At 59.7% G+C, this 18,520-nt stretch overlaps 1 long non-coding RNA gene across 2 annotated transcripts in view; it reads left to right on the plus strand.

Annotated features, from left to right (window-relative positions):
* LOC309853531 overlaps window positions 1-18,520 on the plus strand; it is a 168,877-nt gene that overhangs the window by 61,918 nt on the left and 88,439 nt on the right. For both annotated transcript variants that reach the window (XR_014305793.1, XR_014305794.1), the window contains exon 3: window positions 332-453. This is a non-coding gene — a long non-coding RNA (uncharacterized lncRNA). The remainder of the gene's footprint in view (window positions 1-331; window positions 454-18,520) is intronic.

Below are 18,520 nucleotides of genomic sequence, written 5' to 3' on the forward strand. Positions count from 1 at the left end.
CCCCTGCCGCCAAAGTAGGGAGATGCTAGCCTGAGGCCCAGAAAGGTTAAGTAATTTATCCAAAGTCATTCAGCCAGAAAGGCCTAGAAGCCATTAGTAATAATGGACACAGGAGGCTTTTAAAAATGTCATTTTTTGTTCACCAAAAATGCTGTGAATTCGATTTACCACATTAGTAGGTTAAACAAGAAAAGCCATAATAATCTTAGTGGATGCAGAAAATGCATCTGACAAAACGCAGCACCTACGCATGGCCGTAAAGGAACTCTCAGGAAACTAGGAACACAGGAGACTTCCTGACCCTAATCAAAGGCCCTTGGAAACCCTACAGGTAACGTCAGACTTGCTGGGGCGAGTCCGAACGCGGGTCCTGCCAGAGCAGAAACAGGGCAAGGATGTCCTCTCTCGACGCCCCCGTCCACATCCCCCTGGAAGCCCTTGCCGCGGGATCAGGTAAGAAGGCAGAAATAAAGGGCGTGCAGATCAGAAAGGGGAAAATAAAACTGTCCTTTATTTGCAGGTGACAAGATTATCTATTTAGATAAATCCCAAATATTCTTTTTTTTTTTTAAGTTCTGTAATAAGTAAATGAGCTTAGCAAGGTCCCAGGACACAAGGTCAAGATGTATGAAGAACTGACAGATGCGTCACCCTTTACCCAGAAAGTACCGAACGTGGGCCGTGCACACCGCAGCCCACGGGTCACAGCAATAAGAAACACTGAAGACAGTTTTGTTTGAGATCTTTTACCCTGTAATATGGAATTAGTGAGATGGTTTGTAAACGTTACCCTGAATACCGATGCCTGTAGATATGTTATCCTCTCTTCTCTGCGGTGATCATTTTAATGGCCTAAAGAAGGCTGGAATCATCCTGAAGCTAAAAGTAAATGTATCTTTAATTGATTTTGTTCTGCGGCACCAATCGCATCTGTGTATGTCATCTCTCCATATATTTGAACCGAGTTGTGTGCAGAGAAGTCAACAGAACTATATTTACAGAAGACAATTTTTACAATTAAAATTCACATTTTAAGATTTTTTAAAAAAGGATTATTAACCTAAAAGTAAGATGTAAATCTCTAACATTAGGGAAAATAATGTGTTAAAATCTACATCAATGCCTCATGTTTGGCAGTGTGTTTAGATATGGCACCAAGAAAATCCATAAAAGAACAAAATTAGTAAATTGTACTTTATCAAAACTAAAAACATTTCCTTTTAATGGCACTATTAAAAGAATGAAAATTCAAACAACAGACTTGGAAAAAAAATTTCCAAATCAGATATCTGATTTAAAAAAAAAAAGGACTTGTATCCAGAATATATAAAGAGCTCTTATAACTCAACAATAAGAAAACAAACAGAGCAATTAAAAATGAGCAAAAGGGGTCACCTGGGTGGCTCAGTGGGTTAAAGCCTCTGCTTTCGGCTCGTGTCATGATCCCAGGGTCCTGGGATCCAGCCCCACATCGGGCTCTCTGCTCAGTGGGGAGCCTGCTCCCCCCTCTCTCCCTGCCTGCCTCTCTGCCTACTTGTGGTCTCTGTCTGTCAAATAAATAATAAACAAAATCTTAAAAAAAAAAAATGAGCAAAAGGTCTGAACAGACACTTCACCAAAGAAGATAGATGAATGACAGAAGCATCTGAAAAAATATCCGATATCAGTTGTCATTAGGAAGATGCAAATTAAAACCACAGTGAGACATCACTACCTGCCTGTTAGAATGGCTAAAATCCAAAACCCTGATCCTGGGGATTCTCATTCCTTGCTGACACCACAAAATGGCAGAGTCAGCTTAGCAGGCAGTTTGGCAGTTTCTTACAAAGTTAAACGTACATTCACTATATTGAACTGAAAACTCTTGTTTACACAAAATCATTTATGTGAAAGTTTATAGCAGCCTCATTTGCCAAAAACTGGGAACAACCAAGACGTCCTTCAACAGACGGGTGGGTGGACAAACCGTAGGACATCACCCAGCAACAAGAAGGAACGTGTCTGTCATCGCTTCCTGCTGCAGGAATCACCCACATGCATTTTGCTAAGTTTAAGAAATCAGAAGCGAGAGGTTGCCTACTATATATGGCATTTCTAGGACAGTCTGGAAAAGGAAAGATTACAGTGTGGAAAACAGAGAAGTGGTTGCAGGGTCTTGGGGACGGAGCAGTAATGCGTTACACGGGGGATGCGTGCGGGAATTCTGACGGTGCTGAATTCTGTGGGGCACTGGGTGATACCAGATGAACCTTCATGCGGAAGTGCGTCAAGTCTGGACACCGTCCATAGCCGACAGCCACGTACCAGTGCGAATCCTGCTGCTTTGGTCGATGTCCCTGGGCTGTGAAAGGTGACAGTGCGGGGACACTGAGTGAAAAGCACACAGGAGCTCTTTGTATTTCTCTTTGCAACTTTCCTGTCCGTCTATGATTGCTCCAGAATAAAGGCCTCCCTGGTGAGCATTCTCGGTCGTCCCTGTGACTGTCCGCCCGCCCACCACGTCCATCTCATCTGATGCGGTGTTCGGCGTGTTTCCATGGGTCTCATCCGCCTATCCTCATCCAAACGTGGCCACAGAAGAGAGAAACAAGGCACAAGACCCCATTCTTGCCATTTATAGAGGAGGGGCTGGGGTGCCCGAAGATGGTCGGGGCTTGTCCCTGTCTCAGAGGACGCTGCGCAGGCGCTGCTGGTTCCTGGTGCTCGCTCCACTTTCCACAGGGCGCCCACTAACCCCTGTGTTCACACGCGGGGAATGCAGCCCTCATCAGTGCTCTTCATGCCACACTCTGGTCCCCCCAGTCCTGTGGCATGTGGACAGTGGGGTGGCACTTCTACTCTCTTGTGCTTGGATGGGTCACATGACTCGTTCTGTATACCACCAAGTAGGCCAGTGTGACATGTGCCATTCCAGGTGGGACACCCCCTGGCTCCCACCTCCCTTGGGCACAGGCGCTGGCCAGTCCGGGTGGTGGCTGCTCTGCCGTAGGGACCGTAGGGAGAAGGGTTCCTGTCTTGCATGGGGAGCGTGGGGCAAGCTAAGCTCATTTGCAGGAAGCTATGGTGAAGTGGCTGTGACCTGAAGGTCGCTCACCGTTGCACCAGGACCCAGCCTGACGGATAGGGTAAGGGAGGCCTTCCAGGTCAGATCAGCTCACGAAATCAGGTCACGCTGTCCTGACACCTCTTTTCTCATGACCTGTGCAGGGGGCCCGGCCCTCCCCGGCCATGTAGGGGCAGGGAGAGGAACGTGGGTGGCCAACCGGCCGGCAGGCCCGGGATCCTGGCAGGACAAGCCGTGCCTCACCCGAGCCCACGGTCCTCCACTGTGATGACGGCCAGCACGGCAAGCAAGACAGCGTGGGGGAGAGCGCCGCGACTCATAGTCGACACCGACGTCACCCAGGTCAGTGGACGCAATGACAGGTCTGCAGCATAGCGAGAGGCTCCAGCCCCCATGCGTCTATCCCCTAATTCGCCTTTTATGTCGTTGCCGCATGGGTCTGTCAGTGAAACAGCAGAGCCGCGAAGGGGCGTCCCCGCGCCGGCCGGCTGGGTCTGGGTGTCCAGGGTTCCAGAATCCCCTGAGCCCCACACGCCACCTGGCTGGACGCCCTGGGACGAGGCACCCGTTACTGCATCTGGGAGGTGCAAAAGACTGGCCCATGTCGTGGAGACTTAACAGTCGCTTCCCTCTGGGTGGGAAGACCCCATCAGACCTGCTCTGGGAGCAAGCACAGCGCGGTGGGGGTCGGGGCGAAGGGAGCGGGCAGGGAGTGGGCATGGATGAGTGGGCGGGGGCAGAGTTCTCCAGACTGCAAAGTGGGAAGTGAGCAAACAGGCCTCAGTGTCCTCCACTGTGGAATGGGGCGAGGGCAGCCCCTCCTGGGAGGGTCATCGCGAACGCAGAGTCGTAAACGCACAGCTCTCGGAAGCACTCAGGGCCCACAGCTGCTGCGCACCTGGTCAACACGGTCGTCATTCCTGCGCCGTCACGACGCTGTTTTCCGAGAAGCGTGACGACACACCCGCGTGTCCATGAGCCCGGCACACTAGGGACACCCTGGAGCGCTCCGCACGCTGGGTCCCCACTCCCGCTGCCCTGTAGGAATGACTGCCTGCCACGGCCAGTGAGGAAACAGACTCCGGAGGGGCGGGCCTCTAGGCCTCACACTCCGGGCCTCCCCGCAGGCCTCCCTGACCCGGCCTGCACTCGAAGCCACCTCGTGACTGTTGCAAAATGGGCTACGTGAGGAGGGGAGGCTCGGGAGAAGCCCCGGCCCCCACCTCCGACACCTGCGCACACCCCCGGGAGTCCGAGGAGGCCTCCTGGGGGAAAGCGGCAGGCGTGTGAACTGAGCCCACGTCGCTGGGACCCGGTCCCCGTCACCCGCTGCCTGTGGCCCCGGCAGGCCTCCGATGGCCCGGCTTCAGCTGTCTCCTCTCCCTCGGAGGGGGAGGGTGGTTCTGAGGAAGAGTCCGAACAGAGTGCTCGGCCCCTGCCGTGGGCTTGCAGCCCCCAAAGATACGAGTCCACGTCCTCATGCCCAGAGCCTGTGGATGGGGCCTTGTCTGAGGAAAGGGTCTTTGTGATTAAGTCAAAGATCCTGAGACGAGATCATCCTGAAAGATCCGATGGACCCGAATCCCGTGGCAGGTCCTCAGCAGGACGGAGGAGTAGCTGAGACCCAGAGGACGGGCCACGTGAGTGGGGGGCAGGGGTGGAGGGACGCGGCCACAGCCCGGGGGTCCTGGGTTTCAGGCCTTTTAGCTCCACTCCCTCGTGGGCGTGTCTAGAACAGAACAAACCTTAACCGGACGCCAGGGCGGCGAGAAGGGACGCCAGCGCCCTGGCCGACTCTGTTTCCCTCCCATCTGGGTCTGTCCTGAGGCCTCTGCCTGGTTTGCAGCCTGGGATTCGGGGACAGGCATTGGGCTGCCCACAGGAAGGCACCCAGGTGCTAGGAAGCGTGAGTTCTGTTTCCACGGAGCTTCGTGGTCAGAGGATGCCTTAACCCACAGGGACGGGTTCCAGCAGAGAAGCCTGGATCTCCCTGGGTCCACGGAGAGCTCTGGGCAGAAATCCAAGCTGCCCCTCTGGACCGAAGAGTCGGGTGACTGAGACCGTCGAGACCCTGAGACCTGGAGGTCCTCGTTAGCAAGGACAGAACCAGCAATCTCTTCGAACTAGGGACATCCTGATTCCAAGCAGAGTCCCCTAGCTTTTCAGTCCCAGACGAAAATCAAGTCAGCCCCACTGGACCTGAGCCCTGCAGTCACAGGGAGGCGACCTCCGTAGAGGCCGGGCCGGCAGCGGCTGAGCCCACCCGCAGGCCACCCGCCACCAAGCCTGGGGGCGACTTAATCCATCCCACATGGAGCCCTGGTAGGTGCTGACCTTTGCCCATTAACCCCGAGACCCCGCTGCCCTGCTTAGAACTACCGTCTGTCCGCGGTAACCTCCCCTCCATAACTCAGCTTCGGCCCGGCCGCGGAGATGGGTTGATAACGTGCCGCGATCCGGGGTCGAGTTATGGAGCTTGGCTGACAGCCCCGCTGCCCCTCGGGACGGGCTGCTGCACTCTGGACGGCCTTCTGGACGGCCTTACTGCAAACCTGGAGGAGATCACCCGAGCAGCGCGGGGACTGCTGGCAGAGGGCGGCCAATCCCACCCCAAAGAGGCTTCTCCAGGAGAAGCAGCCATGGCGTCCGCCCTGTTCCGATCTTTCAGACACAGATTGTGGATGTGGCCCCAGGCACCGTGAGAGCGAGCCCTGGGAAGCCCAGAGCTCGGCCGGAAGGTGACCTGTGAGTGCAGGCTTGACTTCCTGGTGGGGAACAGGCCTGGATCCAGAGCCATGGGCAAGTCGCATACCCTCCTGGGACCTTGGTTTGCTCGTCAGTGAGATGATGAGGTGATGCTCCCGAAGCTTCTAGCCCAGCAGCCAACGGACAGTGATGGCACAGCAGCCTCCCCGACTCTCCCCGGCCTCAGCGTTGAGCTCCCCCTCAAACCTCCCCCCTAGGAAGGCAGGAGAGTCAAGACATGGTAGGTTGAGCCTGGCTACCCCGCTCGGGGGTGATCCCTGCAGTTCTGCCCCCACGCCCTGCCCCTGGTCATACAGAGTCACCCCAGCTGTCCTCGGAGCCTCTTCCTCCTGACTCGACCCCAAGGGTGGGCAAGTCCGATCTGAAGAAGAAAGAGCAGGTCCGCCAGGCATGACTCAAAGCCCAGAAGTGTCTGTGGACGTTGAGGGAACACCGTCCTCACCAGGACACCAGGCTGGTCCCTGAGACCGGTGCAGACATCGGCAAGTCATCCCCCACGGCCAGGCCCGATGACTGCAGACTCCTGTCTGACTCCCAGCCCGAGGGAGCGCTCTGGGAACAGCCCAGGGTGTGATGTGGGGGCTTTAGGAACAGGCTTCTGGGCTGGGGAGCCAGCAGAGCTGGAGAGGTTTGAGGAGCATGGCCTGGCGTGCTGGGAACTGAGTGTTTGGGGAGCAGCAGGCCATGAGGAGTGTGGCACACCCCAGACAACACCTGCCCCTCGACATCGCCAAGCACCCCCGCACCAGGGCCCCCTGGGCCTGGGAACCAAGAGGCGAAGGAAGGAGGGGGACCAGTCTCGCAGCCCTGCGCTGCTGCAGACCCCAAAACCACACACAGCCCAGGCCCCGCCACAGACAGTCCCCGCAGGAGGCCAGCACTGGAGATGGTTGTTTGCTTCATTCTGGCTCCAAGATGGAGGGAAAGGGGCAGCTTTTTTGGAACCCACTGCCCAGTCTGCATTAAATCGTTCAGAGACGGGCCCCCCAAGTGGGGTCCCTGGGCCAGCCGTGGCAGGCTCGCCTGTGAACTGGCTAGAAATGCAGATTCTTGTTACCCGCCCCCCCCCTCCTCCCAGGACTCCGTGAACCAGTGACTCCAGGGGCTGGGCCAATGCTCGGTGACTTAATGGCCCTGGCGGTGGGTGCCACGCGTGAACGGCTGAGAAGCTGTGTCTCCCAGTTGGGAGGTGCAGGGGATCAAGGCACCCCGTCCCAGACACCTGGCAGCCGGGACATGGGTACTGGGCATGGGCCATGCTCAGAGCCCCCACTCCCTGGGCTGTGCCCCGGGCTGGATGCCAGCGCCCTGCGGGGAGCCTCCAGGGCTGAACGGACGGCGTCTGCGGCGGCTCTGCCTGCTGCTGCTCGCACTGTTGATGCCTTATTTTTTTTAAGATTTTATTTATTTAATTGACAGAGATCACAAGTAGGCAGAGAGGCAGAGAGAGAGAGAGGGAAGCAGGCTCCCTGCTGAGCAGAGAGCCCCATGCGGGGCTCGATCCCAGGACCCTGAGATCATGACCTGAGCCGAAGGCAGAGGCTTAACCCACTGAGCCTCCCAGGCGTCCCCACACTATTGATTCCTTAGCAGCATCCTCTGCTGGGCTGGGGGGGCTCGAGGCAGGTGGAGATCACCCATGGGGCAGCTGGGAGGTCCCCTGGCTGGCCCCTCCACCTGGGAGACAAAGTCTAACCAGGACCCGGAGCTCATCCAACATGGTCCCCATGAGAGCAGATGTCATCGGCCCGAGGCCAGCTCCCCAGACAGCAGATGATCCAGAAACCCCCCAGGGATGGAGCTGTCCCACAGGGGCTGCACAGGCACCACCCTCCCCAGGCCCACCCCCCCCGCCCTGCCTTCAGCGGGCCAGCACCAGGCACCAGGAGATGCTCGCCACCCGTGTTCCTGTAGCAAGCCGGAGGACAGATGCTGGGTCCCCTTGACCACTCGGCACGTTACAGACTGCCCATTCCCCCATCGCCCTCTGTCCTCCGTGTGGGACACCGGCCCCTGAGAACTGCACCTGAAGGTTTGGCCCCCACCCAACGACCAGCTGTTTGTTCTCGGGAGTTCTTCAACCGGGAAGCTAGTTGCAAGTTCAGTGTGGCCCGTCTCAGCCTGATCGGAGCTGCACTAGACAGTCGGGGGCGAGGGAAGTCTAACGATGACAATGATGATGATCTTGCCCACTGTCGGGGGGAGGGGCCCGTGCGCCAACAGCGATCAGCTTACCCAACAGTACTGCTTTCTTTTATTCGATTACATAGTGCGTCCAAGTGCACAGCGGTCCCTGGAATCACCGGTCCGGACCCTGCATAGATGAGCCCCAAGACCGTGTTGGGCAACAAAGTCTCACCCAGAGCTGAGCAGGCAGGCAGGGAACGAGGGGCGCCGGGGAGAGGAGTCGGGGCGTGTGGAGGCCGGAGCGGAGGGCAGCTGCAGCTGCCTGACTGATGGAGGGCCCCCGCTTGGACGGGGCTCACCGACATCGGGCCAGATAAGCCCTCGTCTGTGCGGGCCGTTTTTCCTCCGCTATCTCTTGTTGAAGCCATGCTAACACCCCGTCAGCCCGCCGGGTGATGGATGGCCGTGGGGAGCCGACCGCCCACCCCCTCCTGCAGACCTTCCACAGGGCCTTCCGGAGCCCACCTGCAGGCCCACCAGCGTGGTTCTCCTCGGGGGGAAGAGAGAGCACCCCCGGCCCCAGACTGGAGCACCACACACTCGGCCCCACACCTGTGCACAGGCATGTACACGCACACAGGCGTGCTACGTCGGCCGCCGTTCACAGCGTGGCAGCCGGCAAGCCCGGCTCTCAGAAACTTATCTGGGATCACACGGCCAGACCTTGAGCTCCGTACTAACCCTGTGCCCGTCTTCACGGGGGTCACGCTCAAGGCCCCCGGGTGCCTACAGAGCGATTCTGGGCGAGGCCAGCTGTCTCAGACCCCGTTTCCTGGGACAAGCTGGCCGGAGGCTCCTGTCCCCCAGGCCCTCCCAGGCAATCAGAAGCAGGGGGGTGACGACGAAGCCCTATGCCAAGCCCTCCACCTCCGAGCCGTAAACTTCCTGTGAAGGAAAACAGGGGCCTCACGTGCCACCGTTATGGGATGGATGTGCGAGTCCGGGCCGCGCCAGATAAGCAGCGTGCTGGCCGGCCGGCCCGACCGCTCCTCGGACACCTCCGTGCCCGTCGCCCGCCCCGCCCTCGGCCCCAGCCGTCTCCGGGGAAATGACAAACACCGGATAGAACCAATGGGACCCCGGAGGCCGGATGCCCACCATGGGGACTGTTTATGTTTGAGGCCGTCCTGGAAGAAAAATGTGAGAACGCCTTTCCAGAACGTGGTGGTCAAGCGAGGCTGCCCATGTGCCAGGGAAGCCACACAATAGAGGCGAATGCGTAGCGGAAGGATAGGGCTGGGCACAGCTGCCCCCGGACGGGGAACCGGCCCGATTCGGCCCTTCCCTCCACGCTTTGCCCAAATGCCGCACAACGGCAGCTCGGGCCTGCTCCCGGGCCGGGGACTCGGAGCCAGACCCTCACCCCTGGCCCGCCGAGCTATTGAGCCAAATCCGGGTCCGCTCTGGTCGCCTATAAAAACACCCGCATTGGGGCCGCGGAAACTCCGTGTGGCAGTTGTCGGTAAAGTGCTTTCCAAAGCGTCCCCTGGATTTTATTCCGGCTCAAACACTGTGGTCCACTCAGCGGCAGGACGAGAGTCTCACGGAAGACACAGACCTTTCCGCGCCAGGGCTTCGGCGGGGGGCTGAGCGTGTGACTTCCCAGGAAGCTCCAGGACAATCAGCGCAGGCCACATCACTGTCACCGGCCTCACATCTTAATAAGGACCAAATTTCTTGGGGTATCCACCCAGAAAAAACATTTGCTCCATTAAAAGTCAACGTCCAGTAAAACCTCACCATGGGCAAAGAGTTATCGGTCACAACTCCCCGCCACCCGAGGGAAAAGCCAGCCCTTCCGTGAGCCAGGGAAGCCATCCTGGGCCCTCCGGAGACTGGCATTTGGGGACCATCAGCCCGCGTCCCTAGGAAGAGCTCGGCTTGCACTCGCGATGTGGCTGTGAGCCTCGGCCTGGGTTTCCTCAGCTGCGGAGCGAATGTGGCTGTGGCCTTCACCTCGCTCAGGGGCGGCCACGGAAAGGACAGGAGACAAGGCACAGAAAACTCACGAGTTGGCCCCCGGAGGTAGAGGGGTGGGCCTGTAGGGGACCCCAGCTGACTGAAGTCCCTTTCCTCGGGCACAGAGGCCGAGCACTGCCCCACGACACCACGGTGCGCCAGGCCATCACGAGGGCCGCATCCTCGTCCCCCCGGCCCAGAGCAGCCCACCCTCCACAGCGTAGCCCAGGGGAGCCATGCAGGGGCACCGGGCAGACCCAGAACCACTGCGTCAGACCCGCTGGCCCGCGCCCGGTCACCCACCATGCCCGGTGGTAAGGGGGCCTGGGACCAGAGTCTTGATTTGGGACAGTCAGTTCCCTTGCTTTAAAATTGGGGGTGGGACGATGCCACGGTGGAGGAGGAAGGGGAGGTAAGAGCAGCCTCCGCTACGCCCCGTGAACCAAGAACCGTCGACTCCGGCGCACAGACGGCAACACCGAGGCCCGAGCCGGCCCCCGCAGCGCCCCCCGCCCCAAGCAGTGGGTGGGTGCACGTGTTTCCTCCCACCAGCACATGGGGTCTCACCCAGCAAGCAGTGCGGTGGGCGTGGGGCCTGGGGGGGCGAGACCACCCTGCCGGGGAGCACAGGAGCGTCTCAGGAATGCACGGCCCCGAGGCGGGAGGCGCCTGGGAGGCCCTCCCACGGGTTAGCTTTCTCTCTGCCTCCAGGGATTCCGAGAGTCGGGAGGGAGCCTCCCCCGGAGAGCCACACCGCCCGTCCTCCCCTCCTCCCCGCACCCGCCTCGCTGGCACTGCCCCGTCCGGGGAGGGGGAGGCTGGGCGGGGCTGACGGGCTGCCCCTGCTCGTGGCTCTGGTGGGCCACACGGAGCCAGGAACAGTGTGGCCTCCACACCCCGAGAGGTGGGCTCCCCACACCCTCCCCCGTAAGGATACGAGGCAGGGAGGCCTGAGTCCCTTTGCCCGGTGGACTCGGTGGCACAGGAGGGGCTCCACTGCACCAGCCCGGCCCCACTGGGAGACCCGCCTTCCCTGGCCAGGCTCGGGGGAACTGCAGCTCCACACAACCTCCTGACATACACTACCGCACACCCGGGGCAGCCGGATCCCGAGCTAACCTGGGACCAGCCTCAGAGTCCAAGAGACCTGGAGGAAAACAGAACATTATTGCCCCGCAGGACGTTAGTGAAGAAATTCACTGATTTCTTACAGTGAAAGATGTTAGGCCTGCCCTGCCCCTGTGCACCTCCTGTGCACATCACGCTCCCCTTCCTGCCGGCCTCCCCTCTCCAGACCTCAGGGTCCCCGTCTGTAGCCTGGGGAGGACAGTGGCTGCTCCTCTGGCTATTGGGAGGAGACGGTCGGCATTGCTGTCCTGACTTGTGTTCTTCTTTGCATTTGAAATGAGGCCAACATGTGAAGCAGTTAAATGCAAGGAACAAGAGCCGGTGGAGGGCCCCGGATGGACTCCGGCCCCTTGAGGAGAAGCCCGGCCGCCTGTGGACGGCCGCGCCGCGCACACGCCACCAGCTGAAACACACAATGAAAGATGTACAGCTTCTCCCGCTTCGAAGCATGGCTCTTGCCCTTGGAGAAACTGGTCTGGACACCGGAAGCTGCATGGGAAGCCCCACGTTCAGCGAGGGCTACAATGGCCCCCCCAGCGTCTCCAGAGCAGGAGCCTGCGTGGGCAAGTGGGCTGGTCCCCGGGTAGGGCTCTCCCGGATGGTCCGGGCAGGGAGCTGGGAGCCCCCTGGGGCAGCCGGCAGGGCTGGGCACGTGGGAACCCACATGGGGCCACACATTGGGTCCCAGTACCTGCTCCTCCCACCCCAACATTCCCACCCTGGTCTGCAGTTTCCTAAATTTTATGTCGTGTCCTTTTGAAGAAGAAAAGGAACTGTGAGTCTGATCAAAGACGCGAGTGCGGTTTGCCCCTCACTGTTCCCCTGAGGGGTCAGCTCTGCTTGTCACGGTCCCTCCACAGCCGGACCCAGGTCCTCGCCTCTGGCCCCGCGGCCTGACCTGCCCCCTCGACACCTGCAGCCCATCGGGTGACACGTCATCGTATGTTTGCACAACTACTGTGTCCATCAACAGCCCGAAGCCCTCACTGCCGGGCTCCGATAAGCGGTCCTGACACGGCCCCGTGAGACGGAGAGTCCTCACTTCCTGGTGTCAGGGCTGCAGCGACCCCAGCGGAGCTCACCTTCGTCCTGGCACATTCAACGTTACCCGTGGAGAGGAAGCACCCCCGACACGGCGTGCGTCTGGCCGTGTGGGGACCTGGGCCCTCCTCCCATGCCCTGGGAGCCCCAGGGTGCTCTCGGCTGCCCAGCTGTCCAATGTCCCCTGCCCGTCCACCCCTGCATCCAACCCCACATCGTACATGCAGTCACGGGGCAAAGTGCCCGTCGAGATGGTGTCCTTGCTTCTTTCTCTTGTGCGTGTGCACTTTTGTTCTCACTGCCCGTCAAGGGTCTGACCTTCTCCCATCAAAACACTCTCAGAAATAATGCTTTCCCTGTCATCCGCACCCCGTGTGAGTCAGGTGGCCCGGGGGTGGTCACACTGGGGTCTTGGAAACAGCCCGCGTATGTGTGGTGGCTTCCGCTGGAGTGGAGTGCGTGTCCAGCCCTTGTCCGGGCAGTGGAGCTCGTGGGAACACGCCCGGCATGAACGCACCCGTGGGGACACAAAGCTCCATGTGCAGCAATGCCCGTCGCAGCCCTACTGGCGACAGCAGAGAACGGGCAACCACGGATGCTTCCTGCCTGCGCCGTGGGCGGGGCCGGCCCAGGTCACGCTCCTGATGCTCAGTGCCCAAGAGCGGCAAGCTCCGGGGTGGGGGGGCGCCCGGAGGACCCCAGGCGAGCTCCGTGGCGGGGTCTTAGATGCCGCTCGTGCGTGTGCCTCCAGCACGAGACTGAGGTCCTCCCCGGGGTGGAGTCAGTGGAGAGCCACTTCCTGAAACTCTGGGTGTTGGGGACAGAGGCGAGACCCGGAACCCTGCAGGGACCATCCACGCCATGTGACCTGGGTTCAAACTCTCTGCACCTTCCTTCCCGCCTCAGAGAGGAGGAGATAGTGACACATGCCGTGGCCGTAAGCAAAATAGCACAAAATCTCGTCCGTGTCATCAAATAATACAGCAAGGATGCTTGTGGGGGGGGGAGGCCATGGCGACTGGGGCAGGAACGCGATGCCTTGCTGTGTTCGGTGGCCTTAGAACAGTGCCTGGCATCGGGCGCAAAGCCTCCGCGAGCCCGTGATGTTCTTGGGCAGCGTGCGGGGTGGTGGAAAGATTGGAGGCTTTGGAGACCGGGGCACCTGTGAGCTCGGCCGTCTACCGCGTGTCTGTAAGAGAATCTCCTAAGCTCTCCGACCCCAGCTCCCCCTCCACAAAATGCGTTGCTCTTGGGACACAGATATAACTTGGGGAAGCTTGGATGGCCACGGGAAGGGATTTCAGGTGGTCGGTCGGCAAACCTTCTATTTTCATGGTAAATGTATTTCAATGCTTATTAGAAAAAAATGCAGAATTAAGTATCAAGTTCGTCACTTTTCAGGAATTATTGCTGATACTGAGTTTCTTTTTATATAGTTAAATGTCTTCTATGTCAGTGCTATTTAAAGAAAAATATCTGTAAAACAATAAGTGAGGAACAAAGACCCTCGGTGTCCCTCCCACAGCCCCTCTGCCCTCCTGAGTACCCCCGACCAACGCGGGTGCCCACCTCTCCCTGCTTCTCAGCCTGGGCCGGGGGACACGCTGGCCCTGCGGGGGGAAGCCGGGGGCACCGGGACCTCTCCGCCATGCGCGTGGACATCCTGAGGATGGTTCCTCCGAGCGCCCCCCTTGGGGCTTGTGCAGGAGCCTGCGTAGTGATCAGTAACCTTTCCTAACGGACCCTTTAGCCTCACTCCGTGCCTGTCTCCCTTCCCCACGCCTTCGCCCAGGCTCTGTGCGGACAAGAAGCGACCACGAGCTTCCTGGCTTATGACCACATGAAACAGAAGTCCCAAACTCAACATGTCAGCCAGGCTGCTCTCTCTCCTTCTGGACACTGTACGGAGAACCTGTTCCCTTGTCCTTTTCTGCTTCTGTAGGCACTACGTCCCTGGGTTGGTGGCCTCCCCCCCCATCTTTGGAAGCCAGGAGCAATGCAGCCTTAACCCTCCCTTTCTCTTCTTTCAAGGGTCTTGTGGTGACTCTGCCTGCTCGGATGGCCCAAGACAGTTTTTCCCATTTGCACCCAGATCCTTGCCTCAGGCTCTGCTTCTGAGAGACCCAAACCCACCCCGAGAAATGCACGGTGCCTCTCCGTTCTCGCAGCCCCTCGTGCGTGCTACTAAGGAGCCCGTGTGGGATGTCTGTGTGGCACGTGACCTCATGCTGCTGCCACGCCCACGCGGATCGCAGCCCACCAGCCAGTGTTCCTGGCGGCCCTGCAGTTTCCCCTCTGGAGTATCAAGTTTGGCCTCAAAGTTGATCCTGATGCCCTATTCACCTAAGGAAAGACCCCAAACAGACAGTACTGGCTCCCTTCCCTGTATCTGCCAGTGTCTCTCTGCCGCCCATAGCTGGGACCCCCCAGGCTCCTGGGGCACCTGAGACTGAGTAGACGTCCAGCTTGCCTGAGGTGACCGGGCTGCAGGACGGGGGTCCTCTCTAGGAGAGGGAAGATTTTTCCTACGCTCCTGGACCTGGGAGCACAGTCTGGCCACCCGGGTATCAAACCCAGCTCTTCCACATCCTAGCTGGGGGACGTCAGGCCAGTCACTTCTGTTCCCTAAGCCTCCACTTTCCCATCTGAGACGTGGGACAACATTCCCCCCCGGGAGGGGTGATCCTCAAAATGTCAAACAAGTCCTGAGAAGGGGCAGTGACCGTCGGGAGCAGGACCAGACGTAAGTGACAGTATAGCCGACGGGCTCCAAGAGCTGAGCGCCAGCCTCGCCCCTGCAGACGCTGCTAGAAGGTCTGACGAGAGAATGTGGGTCAGCGCACACGTTCGGGCCGTGGCAGCCGTGATGAGCAGTGACCCCTGTACCAAACACCATCCTGGGATAGAATTCCTGGGCTGGATACAAACCGGGCCGTTGAAAAGCAAGTTCAAGTAGTTACCTGGGAGGCAAGCATCCACAACGGAGTCACCGAGCCAAGGCCAGGCTTGAGGAGGCAGAAGGCAGAAGCGGGACGGCCACAGCTCCACCAAGTCTGGGCCCTGCCTTGAAAGTCAGGACCCAGGTCCCTTGAGGCTTGCGCCAGACTGCTGGACAACAGCATCAGGCCTTGGTGTCTGTTTGTGCAGACAGTGGGCCAGGGCCCCCAGGAGGCCCGGGGGCACCGGTACGGGGCAGCCACAGCCCTGCCCCAGGATCTGCAGTGGGGAAGACGCGGGGCCAACATCTATAGACGGTGTTTGAACCGAAGCCAGAGCCCAGCTGTCCTGTGACCTGTCGGGGGACACACGCTCCGAGGAGGCCCGGCCTGGCTTGGAAACCCGAGGTGGGCGGTTCCCACGTCCAGTCCCTCGGGAATGAGCGCGAGTGACTGTGCTGCCCACGGTGGATTCGTTTCCCGCTCTGTTCAGCTCGCGGACAGCGTGTCTGGGGGGAAGGTGGCGTGGGAGATGGGGACAGGGCATCCCCTCACCTCGGGGACCCTGGTGGAGAAACCGGGCAGAGGAAGATGTTGGATGGGACAGAGGCCACCCCATCCCTGCCCACACCCCGGAGGCAGTGTCCCGGAGAGGACCTGCCCTCCAGGCAGCCTCAGCATGGGGTGGGGGCGAGGGTGCTCCGAGCCAGTCCGACGGCTCCGTCCACAGGCACGAAGCCACACAGTCGGACAGGAGCCACCAGGGGTGTGGCAGGGCCCCTCAGACGTGTTGTCTGATCCATCCTCACGGTCACCCTGGAAGCAGGTGCTCCCATCAATCTCATCCATCGGTGAGGAAGTTGAGGCCCAGAGAGGCTGAGTAACTTGCCCAAGGACACACAGCCAGTGAGCGGTGGAGCCTGGGCTCACACTGGGGGTATGAGGTGTGAAACCCCCTCCGCACAGAGATGGCGGTGGGTATTTGTGACACGACCACCCCCAGCCCCCGGGGACTGATCCGTGGCACTGACCCAAGGGAATGTAGAGTGGGGGCATCCGAAGGAGAAGTCATTCGCTCGAGAGCAGGGATTATTCCAGAAGGAGAGCCCTCTGCCCACCGAGCCCCCAGATGAAACCCTGAGGTTTGGGTTCCTGGTCTGGAGACCCTCCCCTTCAGTGCTCAAAACTTCCCACTGCTAGGGCCCGTCTTCGTGCTGGGGGCTTCGTGATGTGCTGGGTCAGATTCGTGCTGGGGGCTTCGTGATGTGCTGGGTCAGACAGCTTCCCCCCCGGAGGCATGTCCTTCCAGAACCTGCCAGTGTGACCTCATGGGACCTAGGGATTTTGCTGATGTGACCAGTTAAGACGAGGTTGCACTGGGTCAGAGTGGGCTGTAGCCCGACACCTGCTGTCCCCAGTGGAAGGTCGTGTGCACATGTAGACAGGCACACACCACACCGCAGCAAGCCAGGGGCACCAAGGGTCAGCGGACCCCATGGGAGCCAGGAATGAGGCAAGGAGGGAGTGTGGCCCTGCCGACAGCTTGATCCCAGCCTTGCGGGCTCCAGAGCTAGGAGGGAACACATCTCCGCTGTTTTCAGTCCTCCAGTGAGTGACAGCAGTCCTAGACGTCTGGAAACAGCTGCTGTGCCTGAGAGTGAGGCAGGCAGCAGGTGCTGGGACAGTAACGCTCCACGGGAGCCATCCTCAGCAGAGGGGAGATGGGAGTCAGTGAGCACACACCCGGGGCCTCACCCCTCACGGGGACATCAGTGGGGAGTGTGTGTCACACCCTCTCCCGAAGGACCCGGCTCTCAGAACCCACAGGGCACTACCTTGATAACTCTTCTGGTTGCCCTGTCTCACCTCCCCACCACACTGCCGATGTCCTCACAAACAGGCAGCGAGCAGCCAAACCCTAGCCTCTGGGTCTACCCCTGGTGCGGGAGTGAAATGACACCACCTCGCACCATCTGGACCCAGCACCTCCAAGGACAGGACCGAGAAACCTCGCTCATCCTTTCATAAGGACTTACTGAGTACCTGCTGGGAGCCTGGTGGGGTGTATAGCAGAGAACTCGGGCCCAGATTCAGGGCTTGTGTGCAGAAGGGGATGCCTCTCATTGATGGGCCTCGTCGGCTGCCAGGCAAGATGAGGAGTCACCACTGAACATTGCCTTGTCCACTTTTGCCTAAGATGAGGGTCTCAGCTTTGCATACCATGACTCCTAAATGCGCTGACCCAATGCACAAAGACTCCTGATAACTCAACTCACAAGAGACTGATGTATATTCCACAACCCATAAATAGTGAAGACTCTGCATTTCCAGGGACCAGAGTTGCCCAGGCTCCAGGTGCCACATTTCTGGGCTGCTGACGTGGACACCCAAGGCTCCTGGGAGAACACGGGCCCATCCCTGCAATCACAAGGTTTAATGATCCTACTGCCCCGGTTCTGAGTGTGTCATCTTCTGCCCACCCCCACCCAGGGCAGGGACCTCCTCTGTCTGGTTCACAGCTGCTGCATGTCCAGGGCTGGCAGACCATAAGGCAAGGCTAACTGCCGAAGGTCCCATCTCACGCATGGGGTGGTCCAGCGTGGAAGTTCTCCGTCAGCCTGCGCTCTTGCCGCCCGGGGACTCGGGGGCTCCCTCCCGCTTGTGCCCTGGTGCCCCGGGATCCAGCCCTTTGGTATCCAGCCAGGACATGGAGGAAGGCAGAGAATACGGAGCCCACGGCCCGCCACTGAACACCTTGGTAAGAAACAGCAGCAGCCCTCCCCGCTCACCGCGATTGGTGCAAACGAGACACACGGCCCCACCCGGCCACGGGAAATCGCCGGCCCCGGCCCTCGGTGGCTGTGCCGACTGTGCTACCCATAGGCGGAGGGAAGACACCTGCCGCAGGTGCGCCACCACGCTCGTTTGATTCGCTCGCCGGTGCGCCAGACCCCGGGACGAGCAGACCTCGGAAAAGCGATTTCACGAGTAGTGGGGAAGGTGCTGCGCTGGCTCAGGGAGCCCCGTGGCTGAACGCGTCAGGACACAGCCCTGCTGCCCAACCCGTCGTCACCACCAGGTGCGTTGCCCACTTGAGGGCTTGGAGGGGTCCAGGAGGCCCGCTCGCTGGGCTCTGCCTTTCCCACCGGGAGAAGCAGGGCCGGGGCCGGCGGTGCCCAGGGTCACAGGGCAAGTCTGTGAGTGAGGAGCCAGGCCCCCGGCCACCTGACCCCCAGGCCAGTGCCTGGCCATTCTGTAGCTGCTGGACCCTCATTGTTCGGCTAATTACTGCAAGCCCAGGCCTGCGAACCGTCTGTGTGGGGACGCTGTGTAAACATTTCCTCTTGGGCAGAGCAGGAAATGAAGGGATGACAAGGTCAAGTGACTTTCCTCGGCTCCTGCCGTCCTGCCCATCATCCCAGGCCCCGCCCGGGCCTGC

The sequence above is a fragment of the Mustela nivalis genome (assembly GCF_964662115.1).
Source record: "Mustela nivalis genome assembly, chromosome: 18".
NCBI classification, from domain to species: Eukaryota; Metazoa; Chordata; class Mammalia; order Carnivora; family Mustelidae; genus Mustela; species Mustela nivalis.